Here is a 22,391-nt window from a genome sequence, read left to right as displayed (position 1 = left end):
TAATGACGAAGGAAATGTTTGAATAAAAATTGACGAATAAGTATTTTCAAAATACCTAAAAAAATGATCAGGAAAATTTTTAGAGGTAACAGACTTTTCGCGTATGTCATCTTGAAATTTAAGTAAATTTTATTTTATTTCTTAAATTATATTTTCTGACCTTAGACCGGTTTTGATTATAGAGTATCATTTTGTAAGATTACTTAAATATAACTGATTTTTCTATGGAATATAATATCTGTATTCCTAATATCTATAAAATCAAATCATCGTTTTTCTAAATTTGGAAAATTAACAAACATTATTTTTATTTTTTTAGTATTTCCGTTTTTTTAGTAAGATTTTCGAGTTTTTTCTCAATGGGAAGTATTATATTGCCCGACTAAGGATTAAAAACTTTTACTGATTATACTGATAAGAAAAAAATAATAAATATTTTTTACAAATATTAAATAAAATATAACATGAAATATGCAAAGATATATTTTCAAATTTTAATGCAAAATTAAATATTATTTTTTTACTGAAAATACTGACTGCATATTTTCATATCTTTTAAATATTTTTTTTTTCTTTTCAATTTCGTAATTCGTAGAATTTTTTTTAAGAAAGTAAATCAATTCTTTTATTGTTGGTAGATTAAGATGAAGATGCTTAACTTATTTTTAAAAAGAAATGAATTATAAAAGATGATTCTATTAATGACCAATAGTTCTACTAACCGTTTGCAAAGTTTAAATGCTTTTAGATAAGAAAGTAAAAGTTGCTATTAAAAATTTCTGGACAAAATAACATTTTGAAAGCTTTACGTTGAAAGAGGAATTAAGTATTTTCAATAAGGAAATTATGCCTCTTTTCCTTTTAGTTTACCTAATAAGTATGTGCCTCATTAAATATGAAAGAAAATAATGAAATCATAAATTTAAAAAAAAAACAATAATTTTAATTAAAGCTATTTTTATGAGTCAAATACTTAAGTTTAAGTAATGTAGATTGTTGTTATAACAATTTTTGGCATTTTTAATTTTATTAAAAATATGGAATTATTCGATTGACATGTCCATTCGAACATGTCATAAATTAGAGTTCCATTGAAAAACTTTTAATAATGTAATTTATATTCTGTTTTAAAAGAAAGTGATGGGGAATTACTGCTAAAATTTTTAAATTATTTCGGCTACGGCTGACCTGCAATTTACAGGTTAAAAATTGAATATTTATATAATTCAGGGTGATGCAAAGATTCTATGTTCAATTAAAATATTACCTTAGCAACGTTATCGAACTTTGAAACGGTTAAAGAAATATTTTTTGTCTGTAATGCTTTCTATTATGCATGATTTTTTCATGCAGAGTGCCAATTTCGGTTGATATATATTGTTGAAAAAAATATTAAATTAAGCTAATCATACTTCGTTTTTAAGTAAGTTGAATTTAGTTTACTTATCAATTACAAGAAAGATTTATGGAAAAACCATATTTACCTTAGCATTGAATGCAGTCCATGCTAATATATATATATATATATATATATATATATATATATATATATATATATATATATATATATATATATATATATATATATATATATATATATATATATATATATATATATATATATATATATATATATATATATATATATATATATATATATATATATATATATATATATATATATATATATATATATATATATATATATATATATATATATATATATATATATATATATATATATATATATATATATATATATATATATATATATATATATATATATATATATATATATATATATATATATATATATATATATATATATATATATATATATATATATATATATATATATATATATATATATATATATATATATATATATATATATATATATATATATATATATATATATATATATATATATATATATATATATATATATATATATATATATATATATATATATATATATATATATATATATATATATATATATATATATATATATATATATATATATATATATATATATATATATATATATATATATATATATATATATATATATATATATATATATATATATATATATATATATATATATATATATATATATATATATATATATATATATATATATATATATATATATATATATATATATATATATATATATATATATATATATATATATATATACTAGCTGACCCGGCAAACGTTGTTTTGCCATATGATTTATTTCTAGAGTATGAAAATATATCTTATTTATTGTAAGTGTGTGCGTATGTGGTATGTGAGTGGCAGTGGCATGGAGCGCTGTGAACGATGACGGAAGGTGAAAATAACAACACACCAAATAATAATTTTTTAAATTTATTGTAACTTTTTTTTATAAATTATATATACAACTAATTCTGAAAATATTAGTAAACAATATTAATCTCTTAGTGCAATGGAGTGTACAATATTTTTTGTCATTCCGTCTTTTGCTAACACAAATAAACTGGATGGTTTACCCACTCGAGAGCATGCCACGTATAATTGTCCGTGTGAAAAACATGGTGTGCTCAAATCTAAGCCACAAACAGACATTGTTTGGCCTTGAGATTTATTAATAGTCATTGCAAATGCCAATCTAATGGGGAATTGAATGCGTTTAAATTGAATTGGCACATCTGTGGGTATAATAGGGATTCGTGGAAGTAATACACTTTCACCCCGGAATTTTCCATTTAAAATAATGACTTCGATAACGTTGTTCATTAATTTTTTAACGACCAATCGCGTGCCGTTGCACAGCTGTGGTGGGTTCAAATTACGAAGCAAAATAACAGGAGATCCAACTTTAAGTACTAAATTATGCGGTGGCATGCCTGGTAAATCCAATGACTTTAAAAACTCTGTTGGAAAATATGCAGCTTCCATAGGATCGCAAACTGCATCAACGGATTTGTATGTCACCATGTTACCTGGCAATAACTGTTGTATTTTCAGATTCAATTCGTTGACGTCCACATTTTTTGCTGCTAAAATCGCCCTTTCTGCAAGCCACTCATGATTAATGTATTGCGTGTGTAAATCGGGAAATATAAGGTTAATGAGAGCATCTTTTGAATCAATGATTGTGCAGAAATCCTCCGGTAATTTTATGCATCCTGTCTCATCCTTGGTAACTTTTCCATCACCGATATCTAGCAATTGTTTTGAGAATGTTTCAGCAGATGGATCCTGAAGCATTTGGACTCGCATATTTACTGTTAGTTGAACTTTTTCAACATTATACCACAGTGGAGATGATTTCAAGCAAGCATTGATCTCATCAGCGTACGTTGAACGCGGAATGACGGGAAGTGTTTGCCTGAAATCACCTGAAAGGAGTAGCAGAGTGCCGCCAAATAATTTGTCATTGTTCTTTATATCTTTCAATGTCCTATTCAACGCCTCAAGCGAATGTTTGTGAGCCATTGTGCATTCATCCCAGATGATAATTTTACAGTGTTTCAACACTGTGGCCATAGACGATTGCTTTTTTATGCTGCACGCTGCGTCCGGGTTGTTTTGAATATTTAGTGGCAGCTTAAATACTGAATGAGCTGTTCTGCCTCCATCCAATAAAGTTGCCGCAATGCCAGATGATGCAACGGCCAACGCGATGCCATTATTTGATCGTATTTCAGCGAGAATTAGCGAAATAATAAATGTTTTGCCAGTTCCACCTGGTGCTTCCAAAAAAAAAAAATCCACCTTGACCTGCCGAAACTGCGAGCATAATGCGGTCATATATGTTCCTTTGTTCCTCATTCATCAGTGGAACATTGCGAGTCACAATAGCTGCCATTTCTACTGTATTGTAATGAAGTTCACGATTCATGTCATTGTTTAAAAAATCAGATGCACTTCGATTTGGCGAAAGCATACCGAAATGACTGAGAGGCAAGTTGGCAATAGTAATGCAAAGATCCTCAATAGCAATCAGTGCTTCATTGTACATAGCATCGCTGAATGCTATCGTTAGATCGTTACAACGTGTGCGATGGTGATACAGTATATCATCAGTCATCGAATCTTTGTGATTATCCCATAAAGTTTCTATTCTGCCCGGGAAACATGTAGTTAATACTATAGCGAATAGTACACGAATTTGCTTAGCAGTACAGTTCAATGCTGCTTCAGCAAGCATACATTCCCACTGGTTGTCATCTTCCAGCAAGCCGAGTGCAAGGCATGCATCTTTATACGTTGGATGCTGATGCCCATCGACTTTACGTATATCGCGAAATGACAATGAGCCGGTGACATTAACCAACAACAGTCGAAGATAAAAGCACTCAGTCTGCCTTGGATTGACTGTAAATACTCTCCCCAAGGCGTTTGATTTGAATAAACCGGGACATGCTTCAACCGGTGTGCCTTGCTTGCGGGGTATCCATTTTTTTGTTTGAGACCATATGAAATAGTGTGGTACTTCTGAGTAAAGTAATGTCCGTGCAAAAGCACCAAAAGCATCAGTACGATTACACAATTCAAAAAATTCGGTGAGTGTAGTTCTTGGTGGATTTATAGCTCTGTCAATCGCTGTCTCGTTCGTGAAATATACGCGCTGACCGTTTTCAAGATGGACGGCTAAATGAATAACGGTTGGATCCCGTTCATGAATTGGGAAACCAAAGATACGCCAAACTGCTTCATTGGAGCTGATGTACCGGCCAATTTGGTACAGCGTTATTTCATCGTTGTTATTCACTGGAGGGGCAGTCACATTGGTATTTTCAACTCGAAATACTGCCATATCACTGCCTTTATTCACATACTTGCAAATATATTTGATGCTCTTCACTGAACTACAAAACTCTACATTAATATGAGCTTGGAATGTTTTGCTCAGTAGAGGTGAATAAGGCACCCCCCAACGATTGTCAATGTCAATGTCGATGTTGCTGATATTTTTAATAAACGATTGTCCGCCATTATCGGAATTTCTTCGACGATATATTGGATATCCGTCAACATTTGTGATCGTATCGTTAGTGAAATTTTTAGGAAACCCTTTGGTACATTTTCCATTTGCCATACACGGCGATAAACGATTAAAATTGCCGCATGGGCCATGAATCATGTTACGCAGAAATTACACTATCGATTTCTTCAGGACGTATTTTGTTGATTAACCAAATCAAAATGTGCGCATGAGGTAATCCCCTCTTTTGCCATTCAACCGAATACATCCAGCAACGTGTAGGACCAAATACTTGTAATTTCGTAATGAAACTTATTAAAGACTTTAACTTTTGTCTGAATACACGTGCTGTAATGTCATGACGATGTATTGCATTTTGGCCGGGAAAAAGCAATGATGTAATCTCTGGCCATTTAGGATTACACGTGAACGTGATAAACAAACACGGTCGTCCGTACTCGCGCACGTAAGCCAGAGCATCCTGGATATATTCTTGCATATGACGTGGACTGCCTATATACCATGATGGTAGAATGACCGAGTTACCAATTTCGGCGGCATCGGCGCTGCTGACAATAGCGTCTCGCAAGTGAATGTATTCTTCAGCACGCAGCTGTTGTTGATTATATCGCAAGTATCGTAGTCGTTCACTCTCTATCTTCACGTACATGTCGACCATGAATTGTTGACAAAGCTCACGATATCGTAGAATGATGTTGTCCTGACCGCGTCTATTCATCAACTGATACGCATAATAATCCTTCGCACTAACATTCTTGTTTGTTTCGGCTCCTGTAATAATATATACTAATAAATATAATTATAAATAAATAATAAAAATATAATTATAAATAAATAATAAAAATATAATTATAAATAAATAATAAAAATACAATTATAAATAATTCATGAATAATTATAAATCATTAATAAATATAATTGAAATTAATTAACATTAGTTTAGTTTGATAAATTGAAATTAATTAAGTTCTTTGTTAAATGAGTAATGTTCAAGTCCACAATGAATGAAGTACCTGTTGCGGGATCACGTTGTTTAATATTTACGCAATATCCATCTTGTCCCTTCCAAAAAATTAGCGGATATTGGAGAGCGTCATATGAACGGTGTGTTTCAGCAATGAACTGGAGATTATTATTTCTTCTACGAATCACGATTTGTCGTGCAGTTGTTCGATCGCCAACCATGATTCCAGCAACGTCGTCAACAACAGGTGCATTGAATCTACGAATATGCTCTCTAACAGGTGTTTTATCAGGGCTGATGACAATAGCGTGATGATCACTTTGTAATTTAGGCAAGTGTGATTTGAATATTTTCAATAATTCATTGTGCTCATTCAATAGAGCGTCCAGCTCACCAACGATGCGTTTGGCAAAAAATGAATTGAGGTGATTGTATTCACAACGTGCGTCTACGCGCGCATCTTTGCCGCCCATGAAATAGATTTGCAAAAATTTATGCGCTTCGTTTGGCATTGGCAGCAATGAGCCCACTTTGTGATAAATTTGACCTTTGACTTTAAATGTTGAATTGAATTGTTGACCATATACCGTATTATTTTTAACTATTTCTGTTGCTCCGAATGATGTCATTTGGAAACAGGAATTGAATGTCCGAATTGATTTCAGGAACACATTTGAATCTGGATTCGTGCCAAACAGTAAACCCTTTAATGGTTCAGGTGGTGTATCAATTACATGTAGTTGTACCTTTCCTGATGAGCAACACATCCCGGCTGGCTCATTTTTGAACTTAAGAGCATTGCAATGCAGGCATTCCTTGTCCATAGCACCAATTATGACTTTTGAATGAGCATAATATTCAACATTAGGCTCATACTCGAATGCTAGGCGCAGGAAAGACTGAGAGTTAAAAGATCGATGTGCCTGTTGGCGTTGTTGTTCATTTACTCTTAGTCTGTTAAATGTGAGTCGGCGCGATCGTCTTTGTTCCAATCTTCTTTCTTCATTTCGGTCAGCTCGTGCATCTTCTGATTCTACTTGATGCAATCGTGCCATGCTCTCACGTGCATCAGTATTGTCTTGCTGGATTTGTTCTGCGTTTCTCTCGGCTCTTGCATTCTGCATGAATGTAGCTTGACATGTTTTACGGCCCAAAGAAGCCCCTCTACGTCGTTTTGGCATTGTTTGCTGTTAAAAAAAATTAAATTACTTAATGATGAAAAAAAGTATTATGTATTTATTTATATTTTATTTAAGTTATAATTCTTTTGGAGCGTTTGGATGAGAGTAAACTTTGTGAGCTGCGCTCGCAGAAAACGACAGGATAAAGTTAGCCATAGAATGGAATTAATTAAAAATATATATTTTTACTTAAATAATACCTTTTTGATTGATTTTAATATTTATATTTGATCATTACAGCATTTTTATTATTTTAAATTTTTTTCCATACGCCAAAAAAGTATAACTTCTAACGCATATACATAAGTACACACACACTTTTTTAATTTAACATACTTTTCATGATATTTCTCTTTTGAAATAACAGAGCAGAATTACTCTTAAAATCAATAATTGTATCAATTATTTATAAAATAGGAATGAATAATGACAGCTCTGCAGATTAATAAATTAATAAAAATTTACTTGAGAATAACACTTAAATAGTAAAATGATATTTGTAAACGTATGATGAAAAACAGCATAGTAGTAAAGTGTTTATTTATCTTTTATTACTTAACCTACCTTTCACAATATTTTTCCTTCAGAATAATACAGTAGAAATACTCTTAATATTAATAATTATTATTAATATTTACAGCACTGCAAATTAATAATAATTACACGGAAATGATAATTGTAAACGTCACAACGGCGTTCGATGTACAAACAATAATAATGGCCGAAATTTTTCCGAAAACTGCGTGAGAAGTGAGATACTGCTTATTGCAAACCTGCCAACTTTTAATCCTTTTGAGGATGATTTTACCCTGCGGTAGTTAAGCGGAATTTAAATTATAATTTTAGACAGAAATATTCGCTGTATTTAAATCAAGCTTATGCGTACTTCTACAATAGTATTACATATTAATATATATGCTTAATTTTTTTAAAAATAGTAGTGGATCAAAAAGATAATAAATTAAGTTTATAAATGCAAGGAATATATAGAAAGCATACATTTTGCTACTAATTGAAATAAAGAAATAAAATTCTACCTGGTTGTCGTCTTCCAGCAAGCCGAGTGCAAGCCATGCATCTTTATACGTTGGATGCTGATGTCCATCGACTTTACGTATATCTTGAAATGACAATGAGCCGGTGACATTAACCAACAACATTCGAAGATAAAAGCACTAAGTCTGCCTTGGATTGACTGTAAATGCTCTCCCCAAGGCGTTTGATTTGAATAAACCGGGACAACGGCCTTCATCGGTGTGCCTTGCTTGCGGGAAGTCCATTTCTTTTTGTTTGAGCCCATGTGAAATAGTGTGGTACTTCTGAACAGAGTAATGTCTGTGCAAAGGCATCAAACGCATCCGCACGATTACACAATTCAAAAAAATTCGGTGAGTGTAGTTCTTGGTGGATTTAAAGCTCTGTCAATCGCTGTCTCGTTCGTGAAATATACGCGCTGACCGTTTTCAAGATGGACGGCTAAATGACTAACGGTAGGATCATGAATAGGGAATCCAAAGTTGCGACAAACAGCTTCACTGGAGCTGATGTACCGGCCAATTTGGTAGAGCGTTATTTCGTCGTTGTTATTCACTGGAAAAGCGGTCACATTGGTATTTTCAACTCGAAATACTGCCATATCACTGCCTTTATTCACATACTTGCAAATATATTTGATGCTCTTCTTTTAAGGGCGAGCATAAGTATTAGAGTTTAAAGTGAATTGTTGCAACGTGCGTGAATATTACTTTTTGATTTATCAGGTTTCTATGTCTAGTTTGGATTGGAATATGATTAAATAAAGATATATTTAAAATATACGTTAAATCTGTCCAAAAAATGGAAAAAAAATTAGTTATAAACCTATTCTCATACCTACTGAATATACATATAAAATTTCATCAAAATCGATCCAGCCGTTTAGGAGGAGTTTAACCACTAAAACTGTGACAAGAGATTTTTATATATATAGATATATTTCCGTTGAAAGAGTGTTATTCTGTTAGAGTTATTGTTTGCGTTTAAGAAGTGAAAAAACGAAGTTGAATTTAGTTTATTGTGATTCACGCGATGCAGAATTGAAATATCGTAATTATAATATGGGTTTATATTGCAGTCACATTTAGTTTAGCAACGAGTGAAATCCAAAATGAAAAGAAGAACTAGTTTGTTAATAGAGGGATAACTAGTACAGGAACTAATACAGGAAATATTCAGTATTTCTAAATGATTTTAGAATTTTTACTGCTTTCTTCAAGCCTTTTTTTAAGCGGCAAGGACGTCGATAAGTTATAATTAATGTACAATTTTAAGAAGAAATAGAAAATTGGAATTGAATTTAATTAACCAAGATTCGTAGTGTAGATTTAAAATATATCACTATAAGAAGAATTTATAAAGCTATATACTCATATTTAGATTTGCTAATTCATCATTGAATAAAAAATATGGTTAAAACTACAAAACTAAAATTTATTTCTATTTGATAAAATTTACTAAAGTAAATGATAAAATTTCATCATAGAACCAGAAATTACTACTACATTGTTTTACTGAGTACACTTAAAAAAAGTATCCCTATAAATACCAGAGTAATTCTAAATTTAGTAAGGTAAAACTGTATGGTATAGAAAGGTAAAACAGGAACATCAAAAAGCTCTGTAAAATTGACATTAAAATATGATTTTATAATATTAGACAAAATTTGGTAAATGTGGTAAAATTTGGTCATTTTATCATTTGGTTAACCATTTATTCAGTTAAGTTTATTTTTTAGTTTTGTATTTTTTACCAAATGTGTAGTAGTCGGAATTTTAATTCTGTAAACCAGACTTAGCGGCAAACCTTAAAAATTCGAGTGGAAAATTATATACTTGTAAATATTTCGGTTACATTAACCAGATTTATGTTTTTTTACTTTTTTTAAAATTTATTTTATTATTTTTTTTAAATATTTTTTTTAAAACTCGAAATGTTCTTAACATACAGCATGGTAATTTCACCAGAATTTTTATCTCCATGATTAATAGGAGAAATATATGATAATTTTTACAAGTTTTTTTAAGTAACAAGGACGTTGATAAATTAGAATTAATCGGTACTCTTAAGAACTAAAACAAAAGAAGTTGACACAGAATTCAAAAAGTCAGCTTCATGAATAATTTATATAACAGTCATACTCGTATTTACTTAGCAACGAGAGAAATTCAAAATGAAAAGAAAAATGAATTTATAATGGTAGAAATCAGCTTTAGAAGTATTTATTGTTTCTGAAGGTTTTATAGAGTTAAAAGAACGTTAATTTGTTAAAATTAAGATGAACTTTTAAGATATTACTTACATTTGTTAAATAAAACGTTACTTCTAATTTTGGATATTTTATTTGAATAATGAAGATAATAACACCACAATTGGATTCATATACGAGCCATCAGTAACGAATTGATGGCTGGATTTAGTTGAGACTGATTTCCTTACTCTAAAGGAGAAAAACTGGCGAACAAGTGTCAAAAGTAGAGAGAAGTGGATTCGAATTCAAAGGAAGGCACTGGCCCACCCTGGGCTGTCTAGCCAGATATGATGATGATGATCAGTAACGAATTAAATTACATAACTTCCGTTGCTAATCTCAATATTTTAAAGCATTTGAAACATTTAACTTTATATAAAACTTAAATGTAACTTACATGTTGTATAATTTTAATGGTTGAAATTAAAGTGTGCTTTTAAGAAATTTGTAGTTAAATGAAACGTTATTTCTATGTTTGGATATCTTATTTGAATAATGAAGATAATAACACGGCAATCGGATGCATATACGAACCATCGGTAACGAATTAAATTACATAACTTCCGTACATCCCTTCCGTTGCTAATCGAAATATTTTACACCATATAAAACATTTAACTTTAAATAAAATAGTTTTTTTTAACGACACTTGTAACTTGCATGTTATATACTTTTAATGGTTTGAAGAGCTTTAAGAATTCAAATATCAAGCAAATAATGCTTGCATATAAAGCAAATAGTTATTACACTATTATCATGAAAACTGTTTTCTTTTAAAAGTATGCGAGAAATGTAATAATTATAATTGCATCCGAAAAATAAGTAAACATTGAGCTCAAACGTAATTTGGTCTTTTAAGAGAATTAAGTCAAACATTTTACTGGATAAGGCAATCGCTTTCAAGTGAGAAAAAGAATGTTGAAAACATAACAAATAAAATACAGAATAAATAACATAATGTTATGGAAACAGTATATCACGATTTATTTTGTAAGCATTACACACCGGTTTAAACAGTGCTATTTATTTATTTTAATTATTTGAATTGGATTATGTTTTTGGTTACCTAAGTAATTTGTTTATTCTAATTCAGTATGGATTTTGATATTAGTGTTGAATCCATGGTTATGTCTTATAAGATTGAGTTTACATTTTTGATCAAAATTAATTCGATTTTTTCCCTCAAAATATGTGGTGCAAGTAATAGTTTTTTTCATCTTTGTTGAATAATTGAAGGGAAGTAACATAATGTTATGGAAACAGTATGTCACGATTTATTTTGTAAGCATTATACACCGGTTTACACAGTGCTATATATTTATTTTAATTATTTGAATTGGATGAATGTTTTTGGTAACCGAAGTAATTTGTTTATTCTGATTCAGTATGGATTTTGATATCAGTGTTGAATCCATGGCTATGTCTTATAAGATTCAGTTTACATTTTTGATCAAAATTAATTCGATTTTTTCCCTCAACATATGTGGTACAAGTAATAGTTTTTTTCATCTTTGTTGAATAATTGAAGGGAAGTAACATAATGTTATGGAAACAGTATGTCACGATTTATTTTGTAAGCATTATACACCGGTTTACACAGTGCTATATATTTATTTTAATTATTTGAATTGGATGAATGTTTTTGGTAACCGAAGTAATTTGTTTATTCTGATTCAGTATGGATTTTGATATCAGTGTTGAATCCATGGTTATGTCTTATAAGATTGAGTTTACATTTTTGATCAAAATTAATTCGATTTTTTCCCTCAACATATGTGGTGCAAGTAATAGTTTTTTTTCATCTTTGTTGAATAATTGAAGGGAAGTAACATAATGTTATGGAAACAGTATGTCACGATTTATTTTGTAAGCATTATACACCGGTTTACACAGTGCTATATATTTATTTTAATTATTTGAATTGGATGAATGTTTTTGGTAACCGAAGTAATTTGTTTATTCTGATTCAGTATGGATTTTGATATCAGTGTTGAATCCATGGTTATGTCTTATAAGATTGAGTTTACATTTTTGATCAAAATTAATTCGATTTTTTCCCTCAACATATGTGGTACAAGTAATAGTTTTTTTCATCTTTGTTGAATAATTGAAGGGAAGTAACATAATGTTATGGAAACAGTATGTCACGATTTATTTTGTAAGCATTATACATCGGTTTACACAGTGCTATATATTTATTTTAATTATTTGAATTGGATGAATGTTTTTGGTAACCGAAGTAATTTGTTTATTCTGATTCAGTATGGATTTTGATATCAGTGTTGAATCCATGGCTATGTTTTATAAGATTGAGTTTCAAAATTTTTGATTGAAATTAATTCGATTTTTTTTTCTCAAAATATCTGGCACAAGCAATAGTTCTTCTCATTTGTTAATTGCATTTAAAATGATAAGCAAATTTTCTAGTTCAAAAATTTTTAGTATATGTTTAAAGGGGAAATATGTTTCAATTTATTCTGCACCGGGGAAAAAATCTCGATAAAATTACCGTACATTTCTGAAAAAAAGTTTTTTTAATGACAATTCTGAAAAAAAAAGAAAAGCATAATTCTGGTTAAAACAACTAAGATAAGCAGTATTTAAACCATCTATTTGGTTGTCGTTCATATGTTTTCAAAAAATTCTCGTTTTAAACATTCTCATTAATACGCATTTAGTAAAATATACAAAACTGAAAAGTAATTTTAACTGAATAAATGATTTTCATACCACGCTGTATGGTATCATTATATATTTGCCACAATTACCAAATTTTGTCTCATATTATGAAACCATATATTATTTAAAATCTTTACCAAAAAGCTTCAGTAAGAGTTACTGAACTTTTAATTTTTTCTATAGAGTTAAAATTACGGTTAAATTCATCATATTTTGGTAGTTTTGAACATCCTTTTATCTTGAGGAGAAAAAAACTATGGTTCTTAATGAAATTCAGCCTTTAATCCTGTCAGAATTAAACTACTACATTTCTTTTTCTTTTTTTTTTTAAAATTATTACTCCAAGGCTGTCAATTACTACGCTTTTTACAAAATGCTTTCTTATAGAGTGGTGATCTATTGAAATTAAAAGATTATTCTGAATTTCTAGCAATTTTTAAAAAGTTTTATAAGCCTCAACCTTGTGAGATCTGAAACAAAGAACAATTCCAAAAGAAATTCTAAATAATTTATATCTAGTGCGAAAATTCAGGGCATTATTGCAAAAACTTAACTACCCCTAGAATAAATTTTCCAAAAAGCGTAGAAAGTTGTCGTCCCTGGAGCTATTCGAAATCTTGAGAAATATAACAAATGGAAATAGTCTGGAGCTTGTTTAATTAATGGATTTTTAATAAACTATTCTGCAAGGCTTCTTAAACATCTAAAAAGTGAATTAAAACCTAAAAGCCAAACCTATTTTTGAATATAAAATTAAAAAAAATAACTGAAAATGGAAATACTTGTAGTTTTAAATTTTGTGGCCATTACATTAAAAGGAAACATTCACATTAAGAAAATATGCATAGAAAAAAGTTCTTCATATGAGTTTAAGTGCACTTAATGGTAAATTCTAGAAATGATTTATCGGAATTAATAATTTGAAATCGCCGAAAGCCCCTGGGTATCTTATTTAGCCATTTCCTTTAAAAATACTTCAAGAAAAGACGAACATTTGGCATTAATATTTTTAAGATGCGATTTTTTAGTTAAATGAAAAAAGACTTTGATGGTCAATTTCGATATTACTACCTTTCCGTTATCTTCTTCTCTTCTTTTCATCAAAATATTGAGTAAATCGTACCATAGTTTGGTAAAACTAACCTTTTTTTGTTCCTCTTTCAAAATAGTGAGTTAGGCATACCACGATATAGTAAAAAAAAAAACTTCCGTTTTTTTTAAAAATAGTGAGTTAATCACGAGCTCACTGTTTTATCACTATTTTCCTACATTTCGTTAATCTAGGATCTTGCTAAATTGTTAATTTCAGAAATGATTTATTATTATCAATATTTTCAAATCTTCCAAGGAGTCAGGGTAAATTCAGCAATAATTTTTCAAAAATTATTTGTAACAGATAAACATGTAACATATTATAACATAAAATATTTTTTATATATATATATATATATAATTTCTTAAAAGTAAGATTACTTTTTTTTCTTTAAAATAATAAATTGATCGAACTTCTCTTGGGTTAACTTAATATATTTTTCTTTCTGTTTCAAAATAGTGAGTTTACCATAGCTTGGTGGAACTAACCCTTACTTTTTTCAAAATAATCAGTTAAACTTAGCTCGATTTGATTAAACAGAACTCCTTTGCATCCTGTTTCAAAATAGTGAGTTAATCAAGCATCAATTTAAAGAAACTAAACTATAATTTTCTAAATTTTTCAAAAAAAGCTAGTTAATCGGTCTTTGATGTGGCTAAATTATTCCTCTTTCTTTTCTTTTTCGAAATGGTAAGTTAATTTCCGATTCGGTTAAACTATGCCTCTTTCCTTACACTTTCAAAAAAGTTAATAGTACTATATTTGTTATATTTGGTGAAACCAGCTTTAAGGTTTGGGTTTACTATCACGCTGAATAAATTTACAGATCAGATTTAATTAGAAATCTGCAAGCGACGTCACACGTGTGCGACGAACCTTATTGGCTGATCCGCGCTTGATTTCACCAATCCAATTATATCGAATCTTTTGAAAAACGGAATTTTTTTCATTAGATGCCATTGTTTTAAATTAAATTATATATGATTCTGTTTTATCAGAAATCTTAAAAGATAACTTCATTGATGCCTGCTAGTTGAAATCTCTTTTTAATAAAAAAAAGATTTCATGGCACGTTGTTAAATATTTAATTATATTGTGCTCATTATGTGAGATGAACTTAAGTGGTAGAATAGGTGGTCTATGTCACCAAGTTAGTGTTTCTAAATTTATAAAAAACCACGTGTTTATTTTGTTAATAGTTTTGCGTTTAAAATTCTTCTATAATTCTAAATAGTTAACGGTAAAAACTAACTCAACTGGGATATGTGCTGAAAAGCAAAATTGTTGAAGAAATAGCACTTATTTGTTTAGAAAAAAAGTACTAAATTATTTCTTGACACCAAAGATATTAAATAAATTTTGGTAAAAGGTATTACTGATATTATGGTAATTGGTTCAGTTTTCATTGGTACCAAATATACTAAAAGCAGTACAAACTATTATATTAGTTTATTTGGCACGAATGCTGCGTAGTTTTATCAGAGATATTATGAAATGAGGTTTTTTACCACCCTTCGAAATGGATAACAATAGATGAATTTTGATTATCATGATTTGGCCTCGAGGAAGAGCATCATACCAAATGATATTGAATGTGGTTATTCTTTTTTTTATTTTATGAGATGTACAAAAACGCGTTTTGTTGAAAATATTAACGCAAAGTCAGTAGGGCAATACGCAATAACAAATTTAAAACAAAAATATTTCACCTCTATTTGTGATGATGGTACATGCCTTTAATATTTGGTCAAAATTTCGTAATGTTGTTCAGTGCTGATTTATTGCTCATCTATTGTTCAGTCTTTGCCCTTTACAACGAACGTGTATTTGGTAATTATAAAATGAAATAAAATAATAGAAAAATGGAAAAAACCTTTGCGTTGCTAAAAAAATTAAGGAAATAATTATGTAAAATCAGAAATTTAAAATATTTTCTTTTCTTACATTGTAAGAAATCAAATTAATATTTGATTCATAATTCGTATTTGAGTTGATGAATTATTTGAGCGCTGAAAATTCAATTATAATAAAATAAGCATGGAAGTTGATTTACAATGACCAAGAGGAAGACACTTAATTCCCTCAGACACTTTATTTTTTAGCCGAAACAAAAATTTTCCGAGTAAAAATAACAACATAGACAAATAAAATTTACACTAATGATATGGTTATAATTTTCGCTGTTTTTTCCACATTTTCTGCGATAAATCTAAGAAAGAAATCTTGTAATAGTTTTAAGGAGTACATCTATCAGCGAAGAATAATATTTGCTTTTGACAAAGCTGATTGATGAGTAAGAGTAATAGGAAAGTAACTCATGCTCCTGAAAAAGGAAGAAAAAAATGTGAAAAAAATATTGATATTTGATTTTCATTTTAAGATGGCTCACGTATCACTAAAAATCCCTCACGTAACGCTTGTGGCAGGCCTGCCACGTTTGGCTACCCCTGGGTTAGTTCAACTCCTCCCCCTCTTTTAAAAAAAATACTGCGTTAATACCATTTAAGTTAATCCCAAATTGCTCTTTCTCTTCGCTATAATGAATTTGCCAGTTTTAAATAGGAAACTTTCAATTAAATGTAATTAATCTAACGGGCAGAGAAAATTAATTTGAAACAAAAGAAAAGTGCTTTGAGTTGATGAATGATTTGAGCGATGAAAATTCAATTATAATAAAATAAATAAATTAAATTAAAATATTAAATTTAAAGATATAATTGCATATAAATTGGATATAAATGCAAAGCTATATTGAATTTTTCCTAAGTCTACAAGTCTTATAAGATTATTTAAATATTTTAATGTGATTGAAATTTTTCTCCGTAGTACAAAATGCATGTGCGTAAAACGGAAAACTGTATAAAACGGAATTTTTTTTCAACACGGATTAGTTTTGTTTTTACATGAATTTACGGTGAAAAGAAAGTGGAAAAAATTAAATTAAAATATGATTAATATTTTTTTGAATGATACTAAGAAGATTTTTTGACAATTTAAAAATATATTATCTTTAATTACACATTTTAAAATTATAATTCAAACATGATTTGATTCATCATTTACTTTATTTTAATATTTTTTTCAAGATCAAGACAATAAAATTTTCCTCTAAAACTAATAATTTTCAACTAAGAAAGTAAATTATTGAAAATCAGAAACCAAATAATTTTTTTGGTCATAATTATATCTTTACAGGTATTGAAGCGATTTTATTTTACACCTTTCTCCAGATATTTGACAACCTGAATTCCATTATAGTCTTGTGACATTTCTACCTGCGACTCCATTATCTTGGCGGCAGTTTGGCGATCAAACACACGAAACAGACTCGTATCTCTTAACCTTAAACACGCTGGTGCAATGTTTTTATTAAATGCAATTGCCTTTTTAATGTTTAAATGAATATGATTTATGGAAATACTCTATTCGTCATCTTTGACTTATTTTAATTAGCAATAAGAATGTGATTTATTTGAATTAGCAACTAGACTAGAATTTCAATCATGATTTTCTTATTTTCTAAAATTATTTTCGTTCTTATTTGACCTGTTCATTTGTTGAAAAATTTCTCATCCTAATATTTTTTATTGTGTCGTAGGATCAATCTTAATCACAAATTGAATTTGAGTTGTTTAATTGAACGAAAATTAAAAACTGATTTACTTCTCTAATAGTGTTAAATATTTAATTTAATTAAGAGTTGCTTAAGTTTGGTTACTGCTTAAAAAATCATAAAAAGGAAATAATCAGTATATTTATCAATTACCAAGAAATTGATCATATATATAAAAAATTTAAGATTTTAAATATGTATTTAAGGGGAAACTTCTAATGGCAATAAATATAAATTTATGAGTAGGATAAACTTTAATCTCACTAGACATGATACACAGGTTAGTTTCAATTATCTGAAAACTACTCATATGATTTACAAGTTTTTGAAAGACATCATTCGAATCATAATGTAAATTGGCACATTTTTACTTAACTTTCTTAAAATTGCATTTTTTCTAAAACCTTTTAAAATATTTTTTTCAGATTTGTATGTCAAAGTTTTTTAAGTCGTTGTTGTTGTTGCTTATCCCCTTAGTCTAGAGCCCTAGACCAAGTCCAGAAGATCATGTCGCATTAGCAAGTCATAGACAGTCTCCCCATCACACATCAGTTGCCTCACAGGCAACTGATGTTTATATATTTCTTATGACTGACAATATATATTTTTTATGAAAATATATATAAAAATTTCAAATTTTAGCCTGGCTCAGGGTACTAAAAATTATAGCCTTTCTTCTTTTTCTCCTTTTTTTCCCTGAAGGAGGGGGTTTCACGATAAAAGTAAATTTATTCTGACCTCTTTTTCATCCTGAATGCCTTTATTTTTTATCTTAACAATAAAAAATTTTGCAATTTATTACAATAATTCTTCACAATTAATAGGCATTTAATATAAAGTGATCAAATTATATATATAGCAACCTATTGCTCACTTCAAATTCAATTTATATTGAAAAAATAAAGAAAATTTGATGAAATTTATTTGTATGTAGAATTAATAGCTTTTACAAATAAAGACAGGTTTTTAAATATTTTATATTTTTGAGTACCGAAATGTATATTCATGTCTAGAATTCGTAAGAACTATTTTCATATCAAACACATTTATTTCATTAAATTAAATGTATAGTTTTTGTTCAAGTCTGGAATTTACTAGTACTGAATATTACTTCGATTCTATTTCAGTTTAAAATATTAAATATCCAGTCTTTTGCATTGTTTTGTAGAGTATTTTAAAATCACGTACTATATTTAAAATTTTGGGTAGAGAAAAAAAAATATTACTTGTTATATATCAAACAAGCTCATTATCTTTTAAGTACTAGAAAAAAAGTTATAATTCCTGAACATTACTGTGTCCCACATAGCGTTAAAATACCTAGTTTTGAATTTTAAATACATTAGCTTTGTAATTTCTTTCTCATATATGTTTTCTTTTCACAATTACGTATTTTTTTTAAGTAATCAAAAAACTCAAACCAAAATATATGTTTGTGCTTCCGGATCCCCTTGAAATAAATATTCTTGACTGAAATGCACAATTATAAAAAAATCATTCCCAGCTTATCTTTAAACATTATTTAAATACATTTCTCCACAATATTTGAAATCCATTCATTCACTATATAAAGAATTATGGTAAAACTACTACCACTCAGAATACCGGTTGTTTTTACCGAAAAATCCTTTTTCACCGGAACATGTTTAGGGAGAAAAAAATCTCCCATACCGTAATTTTTACAGTAATAAATACCATAAAATCACTGAATCACTCTAATTAACTAAATATTACTGCAAAATTTTCGTAAGGAAATTTCCCAATGACGCATCCAAAGTTCCGGCGCTTTTTACCATAAAATAATCCGGATTTTTTTTACTTCGCACATAATTTCAAACATATTCAAATTTCAATATTTTTTTCTTAATTCATCTATTATAATTAAAATTGAATCCACATTTTGTCCTAAATCGCACTTTCCCTTGGCGAGTCTTTCGCAGGTAGGATGCAGCCCTGCGGCAACCCTGCTTTTCGGGGTGTTTTGCGAGGGTTTGTGAGGAGCAGCATCGAAAGGAGATCCCTGGGCTCTCCATCCTCTTCTGAATCATTCAAAAAGCATCATGTTGTTAGTTGCAGTAGGTTTTATCCTCATCCTCCTCATCGTTTTCCTCATCGTCATTGTTGTCTACATGCAGACTACCTGATGGGGAAAACTTCGGAAGAAAAGAGTGAAAACGGGAAAAAGTCCAAGAAGGGACCGAGGAGGAGGAAGAGTAAAGTTTGAAGAGTTTGTTGTTTTTTTTTCTCCTCTTGGATACGCCATCAATCTTTTTTCCTCCTTTATTTCACCTCCTTCCTTCTTATCTGTCGCTTTCCGGGATCTTCTTCAAAGTGAAAGCTTCTCCAGGTAAATTACTTAACATTTTATATGCGCATGACACTGATTTATTGTTTGAGAAATTGAATGTTCATTACGATGATCTTAAAAAAAATGTTACGTAATCTATGATGACATTTAAATATAAATGTTATTTTTATTGGTTGATTTATTGTTCGAAAAATTGAATGTTCGTTACGATGATCTTAAAAAAATGTTACGTAATCAATGATGACATTTAAATATAAATGTTATTTTTATTGGTTTAATTTATGGTTTTGAATTTAATGTTGCTTGTCTAAGAAGTTCACATATTATTTTATGAATAGCCAAAGCCCATTTTTAACATTTTAATTCAAAATTATTACTATAATTAGGAATGTGTTTTTTTTTTGTTGATACAAATGCACACATGTGAAAACAATTTTGTGGTAGTTATATTCGATCAAATTTTAATAGGTTATTCTAAAATATTACACTATGAAACTGAAAGTATATGATTACAGTAAAATTTATGTATGGTGCAAATGTGTAAAACAATTTAGTATAATTGTCATGAATATGTATGAAAGAAAAAATAAAATGTGCTTACAAGTAGTATGTCATTTAAGTATAAATTTAATTTTTAAGTATAAATTTAATTAAATTAATATATTACGAGATGCGTATTTGAGAAAATACTTACAAATAATTTTTCAATGTTCACCTTAAGAAATTTAAAATTATATTAGTTAAAATTCATATAATATATTATTATTATTATTAAGAAAAATATAACATAAATAAGTATATGAATTACAAATATATGTTAAATTTGTTTATCATATTCTGTAAAATATTTTGGCTGCGCATCGACTTATTTCTTAAGATATAATAAGACTGACTTTTTCACTTCAGAAAGCAACATTCTTGGGAAAAAAATTTCGTGGTTATATACATATATGTATGTGATAATAATCGATAGCCATGAAATAAAACAAAACTCATAAAAAATGCTCCTTGATTCAATAAATAAATTAGTATTAATGAATAAATTAGTACCATTTAGAAAAAAAATTTGTACATAAAGGTCTTTTGAAATTTATAAAAAATTAGAATAAAATCACTTTTATGTTCATTAGTCGTGTTTTTTTAGAAAATATATAAAAATGAAATAAATAAAAAAAAGTGTTAAAAGTTCAAAGATGTTAAGTGACATTTCAGCGAATTTATGAAACGCGAGTTTAATAAAATAAGAAATAACAAATTTTCCTTTTGCCAAAGCAGCTTTTACTATAAAATATAAATTGATTCTTTTAAGGACACTGTAAAAAATTACTGAACAAATAGATTATTCAAATTAAATGCATCAGCTTATTACCTGTTTTTATGCTTAAAAAGTCTCCAATGCTCGTCTGAAACTATTATGTAACTTATACTTGATTCATGATTTTCGCCTATATATTCATGTTGATCTCTTCGAACGAGATGTTTTCTTCAGCTACAGTTTTAAGCATGAAAAAATTAAAATTTTACAGAGCAACAAGTGCTTTACAGTATAATGAACAGTATAATAACCAAACCGTAAATTCAAATTCAAATCATGAGTTTAAGCAAATTGCACTTCTTTTAAGAGAAGAGCACATTTAAAATCTGACCATACTATAGGTTATTATAGGCTTCATTTTGGGAGTAAGTGAGATAAAACAACTGGTTGACATACGGAAACCATGCCTTCAAATACCAATAGGTTAAACATAACTTAATCAATAAGTTAAGCCATAATATACTACAGATATTCTTCAACCTTAATAAAGTATTAAATTAAATAGTGATTTTGCCAATTTTAACGGTCGTGTAGTGTAATCAAATTTAAGATGCACAATGACATGAACTTACAATTAGCACCAAAAAAAGGTTGAATCAAACTTAATGATATTCTGGTCTAAAACGCTCCAAATGTTAAATAGCGTGTTTGTTGTAGGCTGATTGGTGGTAGGCTCTTTATGAACTGCTGACGTCATTTGTTAGGCTTATTGCAGTGAGCATTTCAAAGAGTTATCAGCAGTTTGCCAAGATCCGGAATTTTCAATTAGCCAGTGGCATACATAGTAGGAAATTTCGATTTAATTACGATAAAAAGTACCGGCAATCAGGGAGACAGTACGTTTAACCATAAATTCCATTTTTACCGGAACATATTACGGAACAAAAATTCTGATATACCATATGTTTTATAGTAATAATTATCGGAAAATCACTTCAATTAAATAAATATTATTGTAAAAACTACGG

At 28.8% G+C, this 22,391-nt stretch overlaps 1 protein-coding gene across 4 annotated transcripts in view; it reads left to right on the top strand.

The window, feature by feature from the left end:
* Positions 1–22,391, top strand: part of LOC107454120 (cubilin-like) — a 338,300-nt gene that overhangs the window by 233,687 nt on the left and 82,222 nt on the right. The window contains exon 1 of one of the 4 annotated variants that reach the window (XM_016071191.3): positions 19,767–20,147. The exons of the other annotated variants lie outside the window; for them this stretch is intronic. The gene's annotated coding sequence lies outside the window, so the exon portion shown is untranslated. Of the gene's footprint in view, positions 1–19,766; positions 20,148–22,391 lie in introns of those variants that run through there. 4 annotated transcript variants of the gene reach the window in all.

Source organism: Parasteatoda tepidariorum, chromosome 2 (assembly GCF_982258835.1).
Source record: "Parasteatoda tepidariorum strain Cologne lab strain chromosome 2, Ptep-v5.0, whole genome shotgun sequence".
NCBI lineage: Eukaryota > Metazoa > Arthropoda > Arachnida > Araneae > Theridiidae > Parasteatoda > Parasteatoda tepidariorum.
This window is presented reverse-complemented; position numbering and strand designations above follow the sequence as displayed.